This window comes from Anser anser (assembly GCF_964211835.1).
Source record: "Anser anser genome assembly, chromosome: 6".
In the NCBI taxonomy this organism is placed as follows: domain Eukaryota; kingdom Metazoa; phylum Chordata; class Aves; order Anseriformes; family Anatidae; genus Anser; species Anser anser.
In genome coordinates, this window is record NC_139726.1 from 12,033,833 (window position 1) to 12,050,707 (window position 16,875).

A 16,875-nucleotide genomic window follows, 5' to 3' on the forward strand; every position below is an offset into this window, starting at 1 on the left:
TTGAAATTATTAGTGCCTAGTGCTAAGTAAAAGCACCCACGGTGCCAGGCAGGATTTGTTCGAGTGGGTAACCCACCTGTGGTTTTTCAGTGGTGACTGCCTTGTTCCAGCTGTGTGCCTCCAGCTAAGAAGCTCTAAATTATTTACCAAGGCAGCAAATTAATGCCAAGAAGAACCAACACCTGAATGCTCAGTAAGTCATATATAAAACATGCTTCCTTTGGTGAGGCTATGGCATGCTGGCAGAAAGGAAGCTGAGGAGGGAAGGCTCGTGGGAGATGAAGAGTTTGGGGGTGGCAGGGCATCCTCAAGACAGCCTAATGATGAGGGCAGTGATTCGAAGTCAAGTTTCTCAGGTGTCATGTGAGTTTGCATGATTGGAGAGAAAAAGAAAGTAAAAGAACAGAAGCAGCATCACCTTCAAGGCTCAACAGCAAGTATTGGAAGTGAGAACAGAGAGAGAGTTTTCTTTTATTCCTTCTTCCCAGGTATGTTTTCTATGCATACAGAGTATAGCTATAAAAGCCTCTGGCTTTCTGAAAAAAAAACCATCAGGAGTGTTAAGTAGCCCTGGCCACCTGTAGGGGACTGAAATGTGCTTTCAGATCCACAGCCCCCTGCCACACTTGCCTCTCCCCAAAGACTGATTTCAAGTGTGCTGAGCTCTAAACCTTTGCTCCAAAAGCAGTCACATCCACAGGGTAAGCAATCCTTAGCTATGCTAGTCCTCGAAGCTCTTGTAAATCTCTCAATGAAATATTCCTCAGGGTCTACTGTATGAGGATTTTAGGCTACTCAGCTTGACAAAACCCTAGGGAGTTTGGTTTTCTTTAAATCCAATATCCTGGAAGGGATCATTGCAACTTTGGCTGAGTTTGTGGGTGGAAGCAACCTACAAATTTATCTCGAAATAAGAAATGAAATATCCTTTCATCTGGACAATGTTTCTCATGGTACTAAGGCTTTCATGACAAAATATTTCAATGAACGGTCTTTCCAGAAAAGCCTGTCTTGGTTCCAGGCAGATTTCTGGGCTAGTCATGTAATCTGCTCTGAAAGAGAGCCAAGTGTTTCTGTTAGCCTTCTAGCAGGCTGAAAATGAACCTAAAAGTTCTGTTTTAATGGTGTGGGAGGATCAGCTATTTACTTGTGCTGGATGAGCCTTACAGCTAGTGCAGCGTTGCCCTAGGGTTTATCTTTCTTTCTCTTTGCTTATAGAGGATTACCTATAGGGGCTGAAACTTCCCAGTAGGTGGTGGGTATTTAAGGGGAATTTGCTCTGTAATCCACAAGTGCAGGTGCCAGTCACTGACTGGGGCAGTTGGGCCCCTTCCACCACCACAGTCCTCAAAATAATTTCTACGTTGTACTTGAGATGTTGGCTGAGGAAGGCACTTCCCCTCTGTGCTTGTATGTTGTGTAAGTGTATGACTGTAGACTAAGGAGCTTTCTAACTGTCTGGAGGCTTCCCACAGATGTTCTGAGATGGAAAAAAAGATTTCACAAAAAGGACAGTAATAGAGAATCCTCCCTACATGCAAAGGGAGTAGAGAGGAGGCTTTTTCCAAATTCTGCATGTCCACAGAAGTTCAGAGGTAGATTTTCTGTGAGTCTGTTCTAAAATACCACACTCTGTGCAGGTCAGTTAGATTTTGGGCCCTGTTCTTCTGTCTCCAAGCTAGGCTATTGCAGGAATAATTAAGCATTAGTCGGTTAATTAAATCTGACTCTACCCTCACAAATACCATTAAAAGTCTAACACTCTACAGAGTCCCTGTTTGAAGTTAGGGTTTGTGTGGGCAATTAACTTTTCTTGCTCTGCCCCCTCATGATTTTCAACAAATTCCTTCTAGGTTGTAATGATGTTGATTGCCAGTGTATGTGCCTCTTTAATAAATTAATGGTAATAACAAATATTTATGCATCCTTCATTATGGGATATGGAAATGACTTTACTCTGGAGCTGAGATTGCTGGAGCTTGGCAGCATTTGCTGGAGGGGCGCGCATGGGGTTTAGTTACTCAATTTATTGTGTATGGCACAGAATTTCTCCTGTCACCTCTTGGAGTTCTCAACCTTGTGAATATTCAATGCTTGCTTTCCCCAGCAATGAAAATACAATTCAGTGGAACAAAAATAACTTCTGCATTGGAAGAACTTGAAATCATATGTTCAGCTTCCACTTCCCAGGATCAAGTGGAAGGCAGAAATCTCTTTACTGTCACTTATGTCTCCCTGTTTTAGGAATGCAATTTGTTACCTCTAGTACAAGCATTTGGTGGGGTGATGTCTGGAGAATTTTCATCTAGCAACTGGATAAGAAAAATCTCAAAGTATCCATAAGACCTTCACTATTCAAATCCAGCAGGAGGGTACAATCCTGACTTCTTCTGAAAGAGATCAGAGGAGAAAAAAAAAAAAAGGAAATGTAAACTAATGAGGAATTTGCCCAAAATTAGCAACAGAAATTAATTCAAGCTTCCCTTGGGCAGTTCAGTACACTTGGTGCTCTCTCGTTTAGAAGGACAAGACTTCTGCTGTCTTTCCCTATAGTTTCAAGTATCCCATATTTCTTCAGCTGAAGATGTTGCATTCAGCTGAGTAGTGTTAAAAATTACCTGAGGGAAATGGATACTACTGTGGCAATAAAAATGTTTTTGCAGAGTTACATTGTTTAAAGGTAAGGAATGGGGTATTGAGATATGCTTGCAGTGATAAGAAAACTTAGCAGACGACCCTGTAAAATGCAGACAACCAGACTCCTTAGAACAATTAGGTGAAAATCACGGTGTTAAGTCAAGTCAGATAAGTGAAGAAACATTACCACTTCAAACAGTTTAAAAAAAAAAAAAAGTCAAAAGAAATCTGAAATTTAACAGGCTGGCAACTGAAGGCCATGCATTGTCTGTGAAGCATCAGATAGATTGTGAACCTGGATTACCCACTCAGTGGGGAAACGGGAGGGTCCTGTCATCAAAAAGTATATAAACTGTTTTGGAACCAGTAGGTGTGCTCCTGCTTGTAGGGTGCCCACCATTGCAGTCATGATTAAATTACTACTTCACTGAGGTCCTTGCCTGAGCCTAAGTTATTGGCTACATAGTGTTTCTCACACTACCATAATTAGTGACTACTAGATGTTTCCCTTCTTCCCCAGACCTCCTAGGTCCAAAGTCACTGAAAACAAATCAATGAGAATAAAAACTTTTCTGTATATCCTTTTCCTTCTTCACTAACACTTTCCTTCCTATCCTGTGTGTATCTCACCTGTACTCATAGTCTGTGCTCCATCTTCAGGCCTGAGTTTCAGTTATCCCCAGTGGGATAACTTGAGAAGCGACCACATGGACACCAGGGTTCTTTTAGGATCAGTAACTGCTACTTCCTTATTGATGGCATAACTTCAACTCTCTCTTACTGAGGGCCTAATTTCATCTCTCATATTGAGGACATAACTTCATTACCCTTGTTGCTTCCCCATATTGAGGACAGGCTCCCTTCTTATACTATTTGCCCCACAGCAGTACTTTTCCACTAACTATTCATTGGTCAACAACTTTGCCCGGCAACAGCAAACACCCAGCAACTTCCATGCCTTAACGGCTGGAGAACAAGCAACCTGAGACAACAAGGCGTCTCCTGAGCCACCTTTCTTTGTTCCCTCTAAACTCTTTACATTCCTGATGGTCTCATCGTTTAGAGTCCGATGTTATCACCAACCATGGGGCTTGTCGACCCCCATGGCCACACTCCCACAGAAAACTAATACTTGCTCTGAGGCAGAGCTGTCTGTAGCATCCTGGTCTATTTTGATGTCACTTGGGCTACTTCATTCTTAAAGAGCTAGGACCATGAGCTGATGTTGACATTGGGTCAGAATGGGTACCTTTTGACTGCACAAATGCCAGAATAAAAGATTGCTGAGTGCAAAATACCGTTATTCTCTCTCTGTTTCAGTTTCGTCCCTTTCTAATGTTGAACTCAAGTTGCTATATCTTATGTTAAAACTCAGACACTAGATCACCTGGCCAACACAACTTGTGTAACCACACACTGTATTTGGAATGCATCAAACAGGACAAATTTTAATCTATCATGACCATTACATTATTCATCCTGCAGCTCACTAATTTCTCTTTGATAATAACTTGTGGTAGTCAATCTGATGTCATTACAATCACAACTACTCTTTATGCTATAGCAAAAGAATTTCAGATAAATATGGTACCAAGTTTTAATCATTGTCATGAGTCACACTAATTGCATTGCTCTATATTTCCTTTTTTTTTTTTTTTCCTGTTTAGTAACATGGCCACTAGTGACATGCTCTGTCTTTCTCTTTGCTTTGGAGACAAAAGTGTATCCAGGCAAGTTCTGAAATATTTCACTGAAGGCAGAGAGGGGCCTTCTGGAGCTACATTGCTCACTTTCTCCTGATTTAAACACACAGCCCATTTGCCTTGTTTTAATCTTAATGGTTGTCTGGTCTAGATCTTCTGATGTACTTTTATGAGCCAGCAGAATTATAGCTTGCTTTATAGGCTGTTATTCCTGATAGCTCCTTCTGTTTTTAAGGTTATATATGCTTTTTTAAATGCAGCTGTTGACCAAATGCCCAGGTAGAAAACTCTGAGCTGGTTGTTTGCTAACAGAAAACAGATTCTTCAACTGTGAAACCAACCCGGTTATTTCTTCTTTGTCCTTATCATAGGAAATTAGTCATGGAATATAGAGAAGTGGTGGAAGGACAGGGGGAAACACTCTTTATGTCTTTATTTGGCATGCAGAAAGCCTGAGATCTAGCCAAGAAGGTAATGTAAAAAAACTGCATATTCAGTCTGCTCCTTTTATATCCTATTTCCAATGGGCTTTCAATCTTGCAGTCCCTCAGTGATGTCTTTTTTTAAGACCTGGTTAGCAAACACATGAGAAAGAAGAGCTGGTCACAACTGTAACACTGTCAGGATTCATATGGATGAACATGTCGCTTCTACTGCCTCAATGAGAAATGAAAGCTTTTTCTCTGTGCTCTGAATTTTATAGTGTTTCTCCAGCATTTTTTTAAAAACAAAAACTAAATTGCAGCTGATAGAGACAGTTGTCTGGGACAGCCTCTATTTTGTTCATCCCAGGCAGGTATTGATGGCAAAGCCAAAATACAGGAGGTCTGTGGAGTTCAGCCAACTTGCAAATGGGTTATTCTGCTATGGGAACCCAGCCTACTATATGGCAGCAGCTCTGATTTCCTTGGGGACCACTTATGGTTGTGTCCCTGCTATATCCTAATTAGCCCGGAGGAGAAAATGCCTGGCTTTATCTGCAGAAATAGGTGACCATCACCTTGTTGTGGCTGCAGTTTCTCCCAGAGGATGGAAATAGTATAAGTATCAGCAGCTACGTCTGAGAGAGCACCAAGTTCTCAGTGTATTTTGGCAGTCTTGGTCATTCTCTAAGATTGAGACAGCTGAAGCAGATAAGGGAGCAAACCTTTTGCCCTGTTTGCCATGCTTTCTCATGTTTTGGTATGAATTAAATACTTGTATTCTTTTTTCCTACTAGCTGCCTGATGTTATGGTATTCCTTCTTATAAACATATATTATTCCTTAGAGACAAAAGAATAACATAGATTTAAAAAGAAGTGGATGTATGATACTACTTTTTTTAAACAAAGCACCCAGGGAATCATTTCCTCCTATTAAGTGTTTTCAATGCTTTAGAATGAAGCTTTTGTAGGGATACTTCATTGCCACATTATGTTTTTCTCCAGGGTTTATTCCAATTACTGGAAATCATTTGAAATCCAACTTGGACATAAAAGACATGTTAGGGAGAAGATAATGTGTGAAAGATATGATAGTGAAACATAGTGTGTACTTTTCTAAAGTTTTATTTACTTTTGCATTTACATCCTCTAACTGTCAGTAGCCAGATTCAGGGTGACAGGATCAAAATGACCCCTTTACCCTTGTGAGGCTGCTGCAGAACTGGTGGGTCTTTTGAGAACACTTGCTGTCCAGCAAATGTTCTCAATCATGTTTAGTAAGTACAACATGTTTAATAAGTACTTTGTTCAGACAACTAGGCCTCTTAAAATGGATGGAGTCTATCCTTATTCTGAGAAATAATTATTCCCTTTATTTAATACAGCAACCTTTATTTGTTTGCTATGAATACTTTAGGTTTTATGATCCATAGTTTTGCATGGTGTTCATGCTTTCAACACCAGCACTGGATTTAAAGTTTAACATTAGAGGTCTGTATCTGCAATTCAGGAATTTTTCTGAGCCTAACCCAGTGGAGATGATGGTTGAGTGTTGACTGTTCTCCAAGCTATTCTTCAAACATATCACATGCTGCTGTCAAAACCTCTCTTGAGTCTTCTCCAAGGTTGCTTGCCAACAAGGAAATCCATCCAGAACTTATGTGAAGTTTTTAATGTCACTCTCGACATGCATCTTTGACAGCAATTCCATTGCAGTTTCGCAATTCATTTACCCCAGCAAACCTGAAGCTGAACCTTTCAAATTTTTTTTTTTCATTTTGGGAATAGATCTGATAATCTGGTAAAACAACAATTAACTGGCACAAGGAGATGAAGAAAATAGTAGTTTTCAATTCTTTTTCTAATAAGTATATTATTACTTAGGCTGAAGCTTGTTTCTGTGAAGCAGAAACTGGTTCACATTTTCTTTCTGGTTCAATTCTCTTTCTGAGAATTCAGGACTCGGTTTCTGATTTGTCTTTTTTTCCTGATTTAAATAGTGGTTCATAAATCACATTTAAAAAAAAACACATTTTTTTCAGAATTGCTTATGAATGTTAATGAATGTTCTCATATTGAATGTCTGATCTCTCTGAGGTGGGTGTTGTGTTTCTCACCACCTTCCATAATGATGTCAGGAGTATAGAACAGTTTAAATGGCTACTATGGAAGGGAAGTTAAAAATATGCTGAATGAGGTTGTTCTGTTCACAAGCGCATCTTCTAGGATTCTCTTTTCCTGTCTTCACATAGTTCAAGTCACAGTTTTACAATACCTGCAATTTAGAGGCAAAGCTGCCCTGAGAATAAATGAAGGACTGTTTTTAACCTTAGTACAATTTGCATTGTCCCACAAATATTTATACCAGTAAACAGTGAGAGTGCTGTTTTAGGGGTGTAGGAGCAGAAAGCAGGAGGGAGGAATAGGCCAGGAGAGAAATGACCTGTGAAGTTGGAATCTCGTGATACTACAGCCTTGGAGAAATTGCAGCGTAAATCAGTCTCACCACAGTCTCCCGAGTATACACTGACCTGGCTGCTCTGATGCTTGTTGTACACTTGAACTGATGCTTTCCTACCAGAAACTCTTCATATTTTGAAGATGAAGGAAGGTGAAGAACTTGCAGCTGACTCCAACCACTGGCACTGAGTTCTAAAGGGATGTTATAACACCATTAGTTCTGCTGTTATTTCTACATTTTGTCTCTTCACTTATTAGGAGCAACATTAGAAAAAATATATGTTCTGTAAATGGAAACAGGACAGAAAACGATGCTTTAAATCACTTTCCAGATATTCAAAAAAAATGTTCTTAGTATATTGAATAGTTGTATGAAAGCTGATATCACAAGCTATTTCTAACTGATAATTGAATTAGTCCCAATGAGTTAACATTTCTTTAAACACCTCCCCCCCCCACCCAAAAAAAAAAAAAATGCTTTTAAATATTGATCCTTCACATTTTCCAGGTAGGAAGTAAGAAAAGCTTTGCATTCTTGTTGGTTTTTCTTCCTACTAAGATAGCAACAAAATCCATATTTATGTACAAAGAAAGTAGTATTTTTTTTTAAAGCTACAGATGAAATGCTCTAGCATCTGTATTACACTGATTGTACTTAGGCACTGCTTGCTGCTGCAGTTGCTTTGACATTTCCATTTTAATTTCTGTGGAAAAAAGGAAGCTAGTAAGAATATGGGCTGCAAAGTACACTGAGGCTCAAGTTCCTTGATGAGAGAAATGACATTTCTTACTGTTATTATTAGCAGTAGCATCAAAAGAATGTCTAAAATCTGAGCTAACAGGATTCTTCTGTGACAGCCACTAGATAGGCACTTGGTGGGAGAGAATTCCTTTCCCAGTCAGTTTACAGTAAAAAATAGCCAGGAAGAACAAAATAGTTACCTTCAGCCTGTTTTTCAGGGATTCCAAACTGGGTCAGGGAATGAGATGAAGACAGGGTTTTCCCACATCATAGGAAAGCTAAAGCTACAGTTTTGGGCACTTATCAGGCATTCCACTCAGTTGTTTCAACCATAAGAGGTTCCCACTTTCACCTGTAAATGGTAGAGGTGAGTGTAATTCTGCACAGCTCAGTTCTTCTAAAGACTGCGTGGTGTGACTAGTACAGTTTAGTGAGAAAGGACACTCTTGCCATGACTGGGAAAGGCCAAGACGTCAGGAAACCAAAACTATCTTACAAGATTGTTCTCTTCTTCCATGTAGCAATTTTGTCAAAAAAAAAAAAAAAAAAGTTCAGTAATTTGTCCTGGATCTCAATTGAAACAGAATAAACTGGTCTGCTTATCGCAACCAGTCCATTTTCTGCATTAACACTACAAAAAAAAAAAGTCTCTTGGATGCAATGAACTGACAGTGAGATAATTTTCATAGTGGTGGTCTACAGATGGGCTATGAATGAGCTGAACTGGGATGACTCAGATGTTTCTGATCATGTGAAAATGTCCTTAAGCACTGACACACAATGAGAGCACAGCTATTCTCTCACCTTATCTCTTTCCACTTACTGAAGAAGGAAAGATTGGACCTTTGGGAAAGATGTCTGGTAGCATGCTGCCATCATCAAAACAATTTGTCCAACCTGTGCATCTTCCATTTCTCTTTCCTAAGAAGTCACCAGGAATGGCATGAAGGAATTGCAAGCTTTGTGCAACATTCAGTGGCAGGTTGAAGGATAAGCATCTGACCTTTACAAAAGTCTTTTTTTTTTTTTTCCCCTCCTCCATGTACAGAAGAACTTCCCAAAATATTTCACGTGAACTCTACGGCCAGGAGCATCCTACCAGGTACTTCTTCCAACTCTAATATTTTTCCAAGAGAACGGGTGATATTTGCATTAGGAGTAGTTTGGTTCCCCAAACTGTGGAGACTAACTTACACTGCAACATTTTTGATTGGACTTAGCAGGGTAAGGCAGCAAAATTAATTAGGGGCGTTAATTTCTTATATTAGTGCTTGGATTCTGTTCATTTTCTTCACCTGTACTAACCATAATTTTTGCAACATCCTTTAGGTTTGCTTTAAAAGCTATTTAAACCCTGAGCATCTCAGGAACCTGCTGCAGAATATAGATATACTTTCTTGAATTGTTATCCTGTCTCCCAGTAAGAGAGCTTTGTGCTGTTAATTACAGCCTGAAGCCATTGAATACTACTGCTGTGTTAAAGTAAGTGGAAGGAATGCTCTATGTCTCTGAACACACACCATTGAGCATGATGGGTTCTTTGTAATCTTGGTAATTTTTTGGGGGGTGATAATTTCACAATTCTTAAGAAATATTTTGTCATATTAAGCGATGTGGTTGAAAGTCCTGTTTAATTATTGATGCACTGAGAGCATCAGTATGGATCTAACTTACTATCTGATGGTGACTCTTATCCTGTACAATGAAGGTTGAATCTTCAGGAATGGCATGTTGATGAATTGATGCAAGGTTCATTGCCAGCACTGTCTTGCATATTTTATGAGGTAAGCAAATGATGGGAAAGCAGGCTGAGTTTTCTCCTGGAAATTCTACTTTTTTAACAAAGTCTGAGACAAAAGGCAAGCTCTCTTCCCCACAGGAGAAACCTTTCATATAAAATCAGTTATTTTTTTTCTCTATCTTGTGTGATCTTTGCCGTTGAGAGAATGAATCTGTCCTTTTCGTTGTCTATTTCCCTAATTTTGTGAAAGTTGTGATGACTAACAAACTCATTCCCTAATCTACTTTGTATAAGCATACAGGAATAACTGCAGATACTTTTCTGGAGCATTGTACAACGTACCTGGTTGCTGCAAAAAATCATGCTGAAGATGATCTGACATGAGTGTAAATAAGGCCCAGAGTTAAATGTATGGGTGTGCAAAGTGATCAGCAGCCAATTCTCTGCACAAAAAGATAATTTCAGATCTCTGGAAGATAGTCTTTTCCTGGACCAGTGTTTTTAGTTTTTTTCTTCTTTTTAGACAGCATAGGAGACTGGAAGAGTTTTGAGTAGCTCCTCACAAAAAGTATGCTGTGTCTTGGTACTTTACATCACTTGTTGTAGAGAGGGGAAGGAACCTGAACCAACATTCACAGTAATTGTATCTATAGTTGGGGACATCCCTTAAAAAATGAGTATTAATTCATTTGTTGCATAAAAACTACTTTATTTTGTGGACATAAGTTTTCAGTTTCCATCCTGGGCAGGTGGGCCATGCACATGGCTTAATTAACAGATGTGATACCATGAATTTCCATAGCACAATTCATAAATAATATTACTCTGTAGGTCACAATAAACAAGAAGACTTCCTTGAGAGAGGAGTAGAACAGAGGAACCATGGGCTAGATGGGTTTCAGCAACCTTGTCTAAGGCTGCATACAGACTGACATTGTATCTACTAGTGATAGCAGCCCTCCCAAGACTTATGAGCCGAAGGCGAGGGCCAGGCCTGAGGGCGAAGCCCGAGCTGAAGGCGAGGGCCAGGCCTGAGGGTGAATAGGAGCCCAGATAATTTGTGGATGTCTCATCCGTGGAAGCTTTCCAGGCTAGGTTGAATGGAGGTGTCAACAATGTTGTCTTGTATCCAGGTCCATGTAGGGGAAGCTGTAATATGATCTTTGTCATCCTCGCGAGGGGGAGTGGAGGGGAATGCGCTGACCTATTCTCCTTAATCACCAGTGATAGGACCCACAGGAATGGTGTCAAGCTGCGGCAGGGGAGGTTTAGGCTAGACATCAGAAAGAGGTTCTTCACTGAGAGGGTGGTCGCACACTGGAACAAGCTCCCCAGGGAAGTAGTCACGGCACCAAACCTGTCTGAATTTAAGAAGCATTTGGACTGTGCACTTAGTCACATGGTCTAAAATTTTGGGTAGACTTGTGTGATGCCAGGAATTGGACTCAATGATCCTTATGGGTCCCTTCCAACTCGGGATATTCTATGATTCTGTGATCCCTTCCAACTCAAACCATTCTTCTATTTTTCCCATTAGGTATCTACTGTAGGAGAAATACACTCAATATAGTATGTTTATTCACTCACAGGTACTCATTATAATAGAAGAACAATACAAATCCAGCCTGTTATAATCTGTCTCAGTTGAATCTAGTCACTATAACAATAAACCTGGAAAAGCTTCCAGTGAATATTTTATCAAACTTCAAACAGACACAAGAAAGCTCTACCTAGTCTCCCAGGTAGCTAGCTAGCTCCCATGTAGCTAGCTGTATTACCCAAGGTAGAGTAGATACGGTCCATCACACTCAGTGCTACTTAAAACTTGGATGATTTTTCTTTTAAATTTAGCTTGTGACACAATAAGTTGCGAGCTCTGCTTGATCCATGGTGTCCAGTACAGGTATATTTGATAAGAAGTCAGAGATCCGAACCTGTTCCAACAAATGTGCAGACTAGAACCTGGAAAATTATTGTAATCTGCAAGCTGAGAAGTGTGCCTGTATACCAAATTGTAGAGCACCATTGGAGAATGCTAGCATAACAAAACAAAACAACATTAAATGTGAGGTCTTTTGAATAATATCATTCTCCAATTTAGATCCAAGAACTTTTTCTCATTATCCAACGCCTCTCTTCTGTACCCCCTGTGAAGAGACTAGCTGGGAATGTGAAAAAACAAAGGCTGAGATCAGAGTGAGCATATGCCTGTAGTTGTTTAATGCTGTTCACAAGTTGGTTAATAAGCTTTGCATTATGTTTTTTATTTATTTTAACCCATTTTATATATCAAATTTTATAATGCACTGTTCAAGTCCAATTTACACTCTGAATAACTACATATTTTCATTTTGTTTTAAACTGTGCTATGATTGTTATATATTCAGTACCCTGTCTCATTAGATTTATAGATAAATGCTGCTCTATTTTTTTAATTTATAATTTAACATCATTCCCTCTGGTTGCTCTTTCTTTCCAGAGATGATAATGCATCTCTCCACACTTATATTGTGCCAAACATGATTTAGAAATCAAGAAAGGAAACACTTGCAGAATTTTTATTCCACCACAGAGCAGAACAGAGATCTACTTCTGCATGTCCATTTTAACACTTTCCTCCTACTAAGTAATATTTGAGTTTGTACCAGACATTAATACGACTTTGGGTAGCCGCTCTTTAAACTTGTATCTGAATAACTACATTTATTAACTACAAGCCTATCTTCCCCTGAATATACCTTCTGTAGCTCAGTTGTCAGCCTTGGACTGGAAACTGAGAACAAGATACAATGATCAGAAAAGTAATTAAAGGTTCTTCTTTCCCGTAGTCAGTATGCAATTGATCAACTTTGAAAGAAAAACATAAACCTTAACAGAAGAGATGACATATTTGAACTAAGCTACACACATTCTTCAGAATTTTCCAGCTTTCATGGCAACAAAAGACAAAATGCAGATGTTTGCTAGCACTCTCATGTTCAGACCCTAATGTAACATCCTGAAGATAGAACTGAAGCAGGCAACATGGAGATAGTTATTGCTGCTCAGCTGGGAGGAGGAATGATGGCTGGACCGGAGTTCTTTCTTCGTGTCCGTGCAACTCCTTATCTCTGAGTAGAGGTATAGTTGCAGCTTTATTTTGTGAGCAATGTCATCTGGACCTTGGTGATACAGACGAGTGTGAGGAGGAAGGGAAAGGAAATACAGATGAAATTCACTCTCACACTTAATTAACAGAATCTCTATCTACATGTCACCTCCTTTAAAACTGGGCAATGCCAAGACCGACTTACTTTGGAAACTAAACATGAAAAACTATTGCATGAGCACTATTATATATGTATTTATAAAAATTTAAATCAGAAAATTGAGTTCTTTAAAGCAACATGTTTTGATTATATTTAAATTCAATCTATGCCTGAGATTAATCTTAAATCCTCACAGAATCACAGAATTGAATGGGTTGGAAGGGACCTTGAAAGATCATTGGGTCCAACCCTCCTGCCAAAGCAGGTTCCTCTTTTGAAGAGAAACAAACAAATATCCTCGCAGAATAACTGCAGAAATTGGAGTGTATGAGGTTCACAAAAGATTAAGATATTTTCTTTTGATAGATCTGTTCTGGAATTGCCCCCTTCTCAGGAGTTTTGAGTTAAATCAGGAACTTGCCAGTACTAAGCTGGAAACAGTACTCAGAAACATCTGATACTTTGGTATGCTTCAAATGGTTGGATAGGATGCAAGTCATTGCTTTATATTTGTTTCTACCTGTCTGTGAGGGAGGAGCTTTTTTGTACATCAATCAAGCAAAAGCATCAGAACTACCCATCAGGCAGTGGCTTGGGGAAATCACTATTGCTGCATATACCTAGAGCTATCTCAGTTTCTGAAGGATGTTTCTTTTGGTCATGGGTTTAGTTGGAGAATGGGACTTGGTTCCAAGTAGGCAGTGTAAGGTTGTGCTACAGTTTGGCACATCACATGGCAAAAGTTCTGTGAACCAAATGACAGCTTTCAACTGACAGTGGTCTCTCTGTCATTCATGCAACAGCATGATGAGTGAATATTGACCTTTCTAGATTGAGCTTAGCGCTGGCACATGAAATTACTCAGCATGTGTCACCAGTCATATTTGCCTTCATCTGTCTCCACAAGCTGCTGTGTCAAAGTTGAGATGAACAACAAAAAATAACAGATATAGAGAGAGTAGTATTCTGTGCTGGGATATCTTAGCTTGGGAATTTGTTCTTCTGGTTGATTTCCAGTAATCTGAATGTCATGGTTCTTAAAGCACTATCTTAAACAAGTCACTTTAAAATAGGAAAGAGAAAAGGAAGAGAAGATAGAATAAACTTTTATTGACTTACTTTGATATTAAAGAACTATACTGACTTCTCATGGTAAGTCTAGAAACTCAATTTCTTATTATCATTAAGTCATACTGACGATAGCTACAATATATAGATAGGTTTCCTTTTTTTTTTTTCCTGAGTATGTATATCAATCTAAGTAAATTATGTACTTAAGCTGTCAACAAGATAAATGCATATTAATCTGGATTGAAAGGTATCATGAATATATTTCCAAAAACGGAGATAAAGTTGTTATTGGAAGGTATACAGTGAAGTATCATATGTCAATATTGTCTAACAAAATGCATGAAATATAAAGGTGACAGAATACTTATGCAAAGTGCTTAAACTGCTTATATCCATTCTTTTTTTCATATTTAAGATTTAACTTTCATATCTTTGTCGTGTTAAGGATGACACTGCTTACAACCTTAGCTAACTGTAAGTTAGAAATGCTGTTTGTGTTGGAATGTAGGTAAGTTATCCACAGTCTGAAAGTTTAGCTGAACCTTTTGGTTTACAAACTGGGTTGGATATCTGGTGTGGTTAATTCTTTTTTTTTTAAAGAGATGTCTGCAAAGAAGGCATTCTGGGAAGAAAGATGAAATTGTTAGACACAAAGATACGTATTCACTGCCTAACTTCTTTTTTTTGTTTTTAAACCAATGGCAGTGAAGTATATTTGTAGATTACAGTAAAGAGCTTCATTTACTATTCATTATGAAGATTCATTGTGGTCAAATCTCATTGTAACTAAAATATTTCCCAATACAGGTTATATTTGTAGAAATCAGTGTTACCTCTACTAAAGAAATCTCCAAACCTTTGTACATTTTTAAAAGTCGTATGCTGCCTGTGCATGTGTTACAAACTCTCTTACATTTCATTATTAAAAAAAATAATAATGATTATTATTGTTTCTAGGATCCTAGTACTGACCTGGCTGTGGGTGAAAACATGTTATGACCAGAAGGTACATGCAGCATGGTTTTTGCACATGAAGTTGCGTCATTCCTGGTGTTTACTTATTGACTGTTTTCCCACACTTTTAAGGGAATATATAGAAAAGTAGCACCAGAGACAGATCCTTGCTAGATGAAAACCATCAGACTTTGGGTGAAGCAGGAGAACTTTGACACAGAAGGGAACATTTCCTTCGTCATTATTTGACAAGACTGGTGTCCAAGGATTAGACTGTAGTGAATAAATTTATAAAACACCTGTCAATAGGAATAGATGTGTACATTTTACTCTCAAATAATTGTTTAATTAAAATATTCTACTGAAAAATAGTAAACCTAAGGGCCACGTTTACACATTATGGATTGAAAGTGAGAAGCGAACTAACATATATAACATGAATGAAAGAGAGACCAAACCCTGGGGGGAAGCAGTGAGCTGAAAAAAGTGCAGGTATCAATGTTCCCTAAAGCTCTGGGGGACCAAAAGCAAATTGTCACTGATTTTGAAAGGGTTTTGTGGATTCATCTAGTTGGAGGGTCTGTGAATTTCTCGTTTCCTTTCTCATGTGCATCTAGCTACAGAGTATGGAGACCTCTTGAACTCCTGAGTTTGGTTTGAAATTTTTTAAATTTGCTGTCTGTATGCTTTTAGGTAAGGGGCTTCACCTCTGAGCCTTGGTCTGCCTGTTAAAACATTATAAGGCTCGAGCAGTAATTGTGCTGCTGTAACAACACTGTGCTTTGAGATCCACAAAGGATAATTGCACTAGTAACGCAAAACATTACATGATGTAGGAAACTCATCCCTTCTCCTTGTTGTGGCTTTTTTCAGGTGAGCATGATCATGGATTGGAATGGGGGATTTGAGATTCTTCTACTTTAATTTTTATTTTTTTAAATCTTTTCTAGTTCACACCTAGAATTTGCTAGCTTAGCCAGCTAATTTCACCTTCTCTTTTATGCATTCTATTAAGAAATCTGAGAGTCTTTGGGGCACTGTGACAGGTTGAGTTAAAAATTACTATAATTATTGTGATCCCTGTGGAATTTGAAGTGTGTGCAGTTTATGCCTCAAGGGGCTGGAATCCTTGGAGACCCTATTTTCTGGGACAGCAAGAGCTGTGAAATATACAACTCTTGATTTGCACTCAAGATCAGTCTTATTTGTACAGTTAAATAATAAAAAAAAAATGCTGATTTATACAATTTTGTTCCTGGGTCATAATTATGGTCTAGAATTAATTGAATAGCCTGGAGGTTTCACTGCTGTACATGGTAATGATTACTAAAAATTGATTCTCTCCTATATTTCTTTATTAACTTATCTGGAAATGACATATCATGAAGAACAGCTTTAAATATTGCTGTGCTGAGCAAGTTTGTAAATTGCTATTCAAGCTGTTTGTATTTTTTCTTCCTTGACTTTTTTAGGTAATTTATTATTTTATAAGTGCCTGAGCTGTAAGTCTAATCAGAAACATGATATTTCCCCCCCCCATTTTTCTGACTAAGGACATTTTACTGATAGCCTTCAGGATCATATATGCAGGCCTTTCCCAATAGAAATGCTGGATTGCACCCTTCATACACAAGGCCCTTGCAAGCCCAATGGGTTATTGTCACCAAGCATTCCTGGGCCAACTAAGCATGGGCTGTGTGTACAGGAGAGTAGCTGAGATGCTGTCTACTTTTGGCCACTTTGAAGCTGTCTTTTTTAGCATATGCAGACTCTGGATGGAGTGAGTTAAATGCACAGCTACAGACTGAGACCTTTGTTACTTTTTTTTTTTACCTTAATTACTTCTTATTTTTCATTACTGTTATATCAATAGGCTTCTCTGGTCAGGCCCCCATA

The 16,875-nt window shown here is 38.7% G+C and overlaps 1 long non-coding RNA gene across 1 annotated transcript; it reads left to right on the top strand.

Moving 5' to 3' along the window:
* The first annotated feature begins 204 nt into the window (after positions 1-204).
* On the top strand, positions 205-16,815 carry LOC310901733. The gene is made up of 5 exons (XR_014586087.1): positions 205-488; positions 9,014-9,067; positions 9,295-9,447; positions 9,674-9,749; positions 14,983-16,815. It is a non-coding gene; the product is annotated as an uncharacterized lncRNA (long non-coding RNA).
* Positions 16,816-16,875: the final 60 nt, after the last annotated feature.